Genomic DNA, 7927 nt, shown 5'->3' on the forward strand with positions numbered 1-7927 from the left:
GCTTAGTTGCAACAGGATATTGCAAAATTCCCACGGGAACGGGAGTTAGCAGGAAAAAACATTTGTATGAAAAAATCTAAACCGCGTAAGATACGAGTAGATGTTTTCAATCTAGCATGCATGCATAACTTAGTAAATATAAAGTTTAGTTATGGCTGTATTTTGAAAAATGGGAGTTAGCGGGAAACAAATTTTGTATCAAAAAAAATCTGAACTGCATAAGTTAGATGCTTGAAATTTGACATGTACTCCCACACACACAAAGATCTCTATTTTATAACACGCCACGCGGACGAAGTCGCGGGCAAAAGCTAGTACTGATATAATTTGCACAAAATATCGCCACTGCAAGGCTTATATTGACGACGGCAATAGCCATTTTATTTCACTTTTGACCAGTAAATGCCCATGTGTCGGTAATGGTATCGCTCACGAGCCACAAAATATCAAGTTGGATTTTTATTTTATTAAAGTGTTATCGATTTTGCTCTATACACAATACGAGCCATTTAAGTATGTCTTTTCATATTTAGGACGGTATTAATAAACTAACCTCAGCTTCGGGACTGCTCTCAAGATCGTGTCAATATGACAGTTCTCATATATAAAAACAGGGATTTGAGCATGGTCTTGAGGGCAGTCTCAGCTGAGATTAGTTTATTAATATCACCCTTAGACTACTTACCTACTTATGGAAAAATGATATTTTTTTCGTAGTTGGAGAACTTGTGAACGTCAGGACCACATATCACATATCTTAATAAAATACATAGGCGGTCCTGACGTACACGGAGAACTTTTGACTTACATCCTATGTTCACGGGTTCCAATCCGGCGTCGGGCTCTAAAATGCAAAATTCGACTTTGAATACATGTTTGGTTCATAAGATAAATGATATCACATCGTTTCCAGTCTTTGTGCCTGGTTAATTCAAATTCAAAAATATCTTTATTCAATAGGTAACATAGGTAGTTACACTTTGAATCGTCAATTTTTACATAACCTGTATAGCCAGGGAAAAGAAGCTGCAAGAAAAACCTCGGCACAGGGCCTTAGACGTTCTTTAAAATAGAAAAAGGCAATAAGCTCTTTTATCTACATGGGACTTAGATATACCTGACTAGGAGTAGGTACACAACCCTGCCTACCCCTTCGGGGATACAGACGTGTTGTTATATTTTCTAACGTTTGTATCGTTGCCATGGCTATGGCTATTAAAGTAACATTGTAACATGTGTTTAAGTTCTCTTGACTATTCAAAATCTGATCTTTCTTATCTGTCAGAGCCAGCCACCTGAGCATATGCTACAGTCATCATATCGCTGGACATTTAATACAATAACATACGAAACAATATAACTAGTAGTATTGGGTAGTATCCTCGGTCAAAGATAAATTATGAAACTCTAATTAAGTACTTACCTACTAAATAAAGACAGATCTAAAACTGACGAAAAACAATTGAGGCTTGGCGGGAACGGGAACGGGTTTATCCGGCCAAGTAGTTAATGCCGTCTGCGGCAAATCTACAATAAGTTGCGCAAAAAAAAAATGCTTCTGTTTTGTGGATTCAATAAATTCGGTAGGTAGCTCTAAGTGCAATGGTGCTATAGGTGCATAGGAAATCAGAAATCAGAATCATTTATTCAACGTAATTATCATGGATAAACTTGTTGAAGGTCAATGTAACATTTTTTAATTTACGTCATTTCGCAAGGTGTTATGGCTGAGGAGAAGAAATGACAAGAAACTGCAACAGCAACACATGTTTTAAAAACCAATGAGGGTATCATCATCATCATCAGCCCATTAACGTCCCCACTGCTGGGGCACGGGCCTTCCCTATGGATGGATAGGGAGATCGGGCCTTAAACCATCACGCGGGCCCAGTGCGGATTGATGGTTATTAACGACTGCTAATGCAGCCGGGACCAACGGCTTAACGTGCCTTCCGAAGCACGGAGGAGCTCGATCTGAAAACTTTTTTTTTTGTGGTCACCCATCCTATGACCGGCCTTTGCGAAAGTTGCTTTACTTCAACAACCGCAGGCCGAGCGCGTTAACCGCTGCGCCACCGAGCTAGGTATATATTACAAGGTATTTAATAATTTGAGGAACACATTCAATACCAGACATTTTTATCATTTAAGTAGTCACCTAACTGACGCAGCACTATAGATGTACCTTAAGACCACAACTGTGTATTTATCATAGTTTGATAACGCTGTCTGTATCCAGCCGGGCGTATAAACCGCGTGTATCGATGCCTACATCAGCTACAAACAATGATCTCACCGGGTTTATCGCTGTTGACGCAGACTCCGGCGCACGCTTTGCACTTTCGCCGCAGCGTCGTTCCCCTTGTTTTCGCGCGTTAGGTGATTATGATGTATATGTATCGTAGGTATATGTGTAAACTTCATACGTACATATACATAAACTCACGCTAAAGCAGAGACTATGGAATTCCATTTGCTTTGTCTGACTCTAACAACTGTCGTTACTACTTTACGAACTACTTATTCAAAAAGTATGAGAAATTAACTATTTATAGATTATCGTGTCTTATTTACAGATTGATCACCTGATTGTCTGAAAAAATAAGTTGATTTTGTGCTTCGGAGGGCACGTTAAGCCGTTGGTCCCGGCTATTAGACGTAAAAATAATCAACTCGCAGTGGAGCAGCGTGGTGGAGTATGCTCCATACCCCCTCCGGTTGATTGAGGGGAGGTCTGTGCCCAGCAGTGGGACGTATATAGGCATGTTTATGTTATGTTTTGTAATTAAATGAACGTGTGTAGCCTCCGCCCGCAGCTACTATTTGGCCAGACAAATGAGCGCGCTGAAAACTCACCCGTTCGATGGCCTACTCTTCGCGGTTAAATAGCTACGTACAATTGAAGTCATTATCGTTGTACCAAAGTGAAAACAAATCGGTATCGAGCAACATCTACCAATTGCCATGAGATTCAATAATCGATGAATCACTGCTGCATCACATTCGTAAATCATTTAACAACTCCCATACACTAAGCTGTTATGAGTCAGGCGTATTTAAGCAAGTCTATGTACTATCAAAGAGCAGGTGCAGTCAGTGAGCCCAGAGAATTATTTGTAAACAGTGGTGAAATTATGAACCATTAGTTGTCATAACGGTGATTTTGGTCTATTGCAGAAACGACATGTAACCATGAGATCTTAAGTGCAACCAGTTAATTTTTTACTTTGCAAGAAACTGATTGGACTTTTGCACCTTAACGTACAAGGCGTCCATCATACGATAGTAGCAGTTAATTTAAGTAAGCTTGTAAATGTGCTATTGGAAATCTATTCCATTCTCTCAAAGTCTGGGTGACAACCCTCACTTCATGTCCTTTCGAGGCATATGGATAATAAGGCTAGTTCACATAGATTTTTCATGTAGGTAATCCGGACGTGTGTAAAACAATATTATTAGGTATAAATATGTCTTGAACACCGGACTTCATCACCGTGTGAACTACTGAACTATAAGTTTTTGTATTGCCACAGGTAAATTCGATAAAATCTATACGAAATTGTTCGAATTCTCTTTAGCGCAGTCACAATATTTTCGTGGATAGAAAAACCTTTTATGAAATTAAACTATTGTTCTTTGTCAGTTTATCCGCACGTCACAGTGTATTTTCACTAGATACCTTCTTCTAGACCCAAAATATTATAAACTACCCCCATTATTGGTGCTAATTCTAGTACACACCATCTAATACCTGTCACTTTCTTATCCGCTGAAAAAGAAAAGGACGGGTAATCAACATGCATAAAATTTAGATACGGAGCACACGTCAATTTTAGACAGAAATCTAAAACAACCCTCTAAAAATGTTACATCGGCCAATAACACGACATATTTAAGTTGACAGCACACTTCAAACGGGTTGCATGCCAGCGAGATACCCATTTTAGATTATTCCTGGTTATTCATTCATTACCTCATTCGTTTTAAAATTAGGAGTTGTCAATCATCCGTCCTTTTCCTTTTCGGCGGATAAAAAAATGACGGGTAGGTATAACTTAAAATAAAATTAGGAGATGTCTGCAGGAATCGGGGCCTTACCCCTATCAAAAATGCTGTATCGCCTCGTAATTCGAATTGTACATAAAACATCTTTACAGTTTTACAGGAATAAAATTTAACATATTATCTAAACATAAGCTCACGACTATACCCCAATTAGGGTAGTCAGAGGTACATCCATCGCAAGATGAACTAAGTACTCACGCCGAGCTTTCTGTTAGACCAACGTGATAGATGGTCAGCCGTATCGCCGTCTAATCGAGCCAACTATGTTTGTGAATGTACCTATATTATACTATGACATACTGTATGTTTTCATAACTATCTACCAGGGCGACACAAAACAAATGGCCAAGAGTGGATGGGAACTACGCTAATATTTTTATTAAGTAATAAATAACATGCAATAGTTATCACTGACATCACTTATTCTTGTTTAATATACAGGGTGTTAGTGACACACATATGTACTTGTATGACTACCTACCTGTACGTACTTGTACTGGGTGTAAGTGCCATCGTAACAAAAATTAAGGGGGATGATTCCATCACAAAAGTATAGAATTGAAAATAATTTAAAAAAAGCCATGAAAATTCCCCTTGATATTAACTCATCATCACCTCAATATTCGTTACGATATCACTAACACCCTGTGTGCAGAGAGAGCATTTATCCTGGGTGATTCCCTTAGACGTGCGCAGCGCGTCTTGCACGCGTGCAGTTACAGTAACAGTTTGGTGCGCAACTTTATCTATAGCTTCATTCAATCCTCTCAAACGACGCCCTGAGAGGTCCTCGCCCAACTGGGTACCCTCACGCCTGTTGTTTTAAATTTTCCCTGCCCTTAGCGGTCCCCATTTCTCCGCCCAAGTAGTTAATGCCACATGCAGCAAATCACAAAAAAAAACCACAAGCGCTTGCGACGGACTAGCTACAAAAAGTACGCTAGTCCAAAGGCGGCGACTGCGTCTGAATGCGAATGAAACTGGACGGAACCTTATAGAAATGAAACATACTTTTTCCTGTGTATTAATAAAATATGATGTCATGTAATCACGGGCTTAAAATTTACAATTTAAATAAAGCCCTTGAGGACACATCTGTTCTATATATTCATGGCATGATTACATAATATAAAACAATATGCATTTCGTAAACTAATATAATGATACCTATCGGCGTAGGCAAAACCACTAGAGTCACATAATACCTTGTAGGTGGCTACTTTTGGCATTAATGTCCAAAGATTGATGAACTATTAATAGTGACCAGTTACAAAATCAGCCCACAACATTTAATAAGTCCATTAATAATTTTAAGTCATTTTTCCATCTCTGGCACGCATTATACTTCTAAACAATAAGGTAAGTAGTTGGCTAATTTTGAAAAACGATTTCATATTGCGCCTTTATTATAATTATGTATATTAATATTTCAGTAATATTAATATTTCAGTAAAATATAGACTGTCACATATTTTATTATATATTTTTATAAACTATTTGACATTAGCCCAACAAAACGCGCCGAACTGTCATGGCGACTCGTGTGACGTCACAGATTGCAAAACAAAGTGCTTACTTAGTGACAAGCGGGTCTTAATAACACTATTATCACTAAGAGCTTAATTTCTGCCTAGCTACCTGTTAACCTTATTATCGTTAATAAATTCAAATTCTAAAATTACTTATTTACCCATGTTTGTGTTATTACATGCATTAGTCGACCATCATCATCAAATTACACAAGAATGCGTAAATACTCGTTTCTGTATTGTAGGCTTAAGTCTTTCTCCTCACTACTCCCATGGTGTTACATCGTGGTCAAACATTAAAACAACCTATATTTTCGTCGCCATTCACACAAATTGTGAACTTACTAGACGCTTCTATATCAAACATTTGTATTAATCTGAGTCCGCAAAACATTGCTTTACTGTGTCTTTTCACCGAACAATTATTTATACGCAATTCTTTTTTACCCAACAAACAAAGCTATCCAAAATGTTAACAGCTAACCAACGTTTTGCGTACTTACAAATGTTTGCCATCTGTTTAATTTTTCAATTAAATTGACTGACAGGAAATCAGTACGCATAAGTATATTATTACGATGATTTTACAATTTGACGTTTATGAATACGCAACTAGTGTTTTTTTTTACTGGGTGTCCACCGTGCGCGGACAGCGCAACACACTAAAGAACCTCTCGAATGTTCTAAATGTTCGTCGACATAACATTCGACGTTCGCCTCCAGTCTGAACCGACCACTAAACAAACATTGACCATCATGATGGCGTGAGCGTGTTCTAACTTCAAAATTGCTGTGAAGACAACCCAAATTAGATCGCCCCACATGTAATAAATCTATTGTTTGGCTTAATTTTGTTATTTTCGTTGGTTGCGTAAACGCATGCGCGTTGCGTTACCTTCCGGTGTACGGCATACTTTTGAAACTTTTACGTTCCTGATCAATGTTATGAATAGACTGGGTATTCCAGAAAAATGCTTATCGTTGTCACAATGAACCCTGTCACCATGAAATTTTTCTATGAAGAAATGAACAAAGGCGGAATGTTTAATTATATAAGCTGGTATATATTCATCATTGGTGCAGCCGGTTTCGGCTACGGCGACTGCTTCAACTCCGATGTATTCTTCATACGAATCAATGATAAAAGTGCGAGCATTTATGGATGTGACTTTATGTATTTAATGGTAGATATGTAGATTTGTTACATCCTGAATTTAGCGTGGAATACTCAGTTGGACCAGTAACTAATAGAAACGTTCGTCTAAGCCGTCTCTTGACAATAACGTGAAAAGCTATTAGGCAATTTCCAAATTCAAATTCAAAAATATCTTTATTCAGTTGCTAACATACCTAGTTACACTTTGAATGAGAGACTTTCCAGGTTACGTTCACCAAAATAGATGGCGTTGTACTTTAACGTGATAATTACCTATTTTCTCATTATTCGGGTACATAATTATTCCAAAATACAGTCTAATGGCCGAAGTATATACAAAAATAATTGTTGCTTGATATTTGGATCACATTATGTATAGAATTACGTTGCTACCTTTAATGCTTCTTTTTATTGAAATCAGAATAATAATGGGTGGAAGATGTAATTGTGCCTGGGTGTAATAAAAAAGGTCATTATTTATATCCATGAAATTAGAAGCTTAAACAAAGGAAAATCTGTACAGCGCCATCTAAATTATTTTTGAGGAATCTAGCCCGGAAAGTCCCTAATTTCACATAATGAATGTCTCATCCGCCTAAAACTATTGCAGTTAGTACTACGACAACATAACTAGGTCTCGTTTAAGTCCATCCGACACAACCTAATGAGTGTTTCTCATCTACCCTATAAAACGATTACTTACTAAAATGTTTAATACGGGTTTGCGGTCGGGACGGCTCGCTTGATATGGTAAGCTTGCCACTTTCTATCTCCAGCTACCAGTCAACATTGACCCGCGGTGACGACTGAGACTAAAAATTGCCAAGAGTTTCGAGGTCAACGCATGACAACCAGCGCTAACTCGGGGCTCAAGTTATAGTGGCGAAGGTTTAGTTTCACTTCGCTTCTGTTCGCCTCAGGCTTTGGTTTTACTGCTCGTAGGTGCTATAACTGGCTCTTTGTGTTTCATCTGAGCGGTAACGTCTTTATTGTCGTATAAATCACGTATGAATACGTCGTACCAGTTTGCAATCAATATCTCGGCGTGATTGAAACGTCGACGTCGATTACTGCGGCCATCCGTTGCACACCGGCTGGGCCGTTGCTAGGTACTACAAACCCCACTATTGTTGGCTCCTCAACCATAGATAACTGTATAACACACGTGAACTTATCT

The sequence above is a fragment of the Pectinophora gossypiella genome, chromosome Z (genome assembly GCF_024362695.1).
Source record: "Pectinophora gossypiella chromosome Z, ilPecGoss1.1, whole genome shotgun sequence".
In the NCBI taxonomy this organism is placed as follows: domain Eukaryota; kingdom Metazoa; phylum Arthropoda; class Insecta; order Lepidoptera; family Gelechiidae; genus Pectinophora; species Pectinophora gossypiella.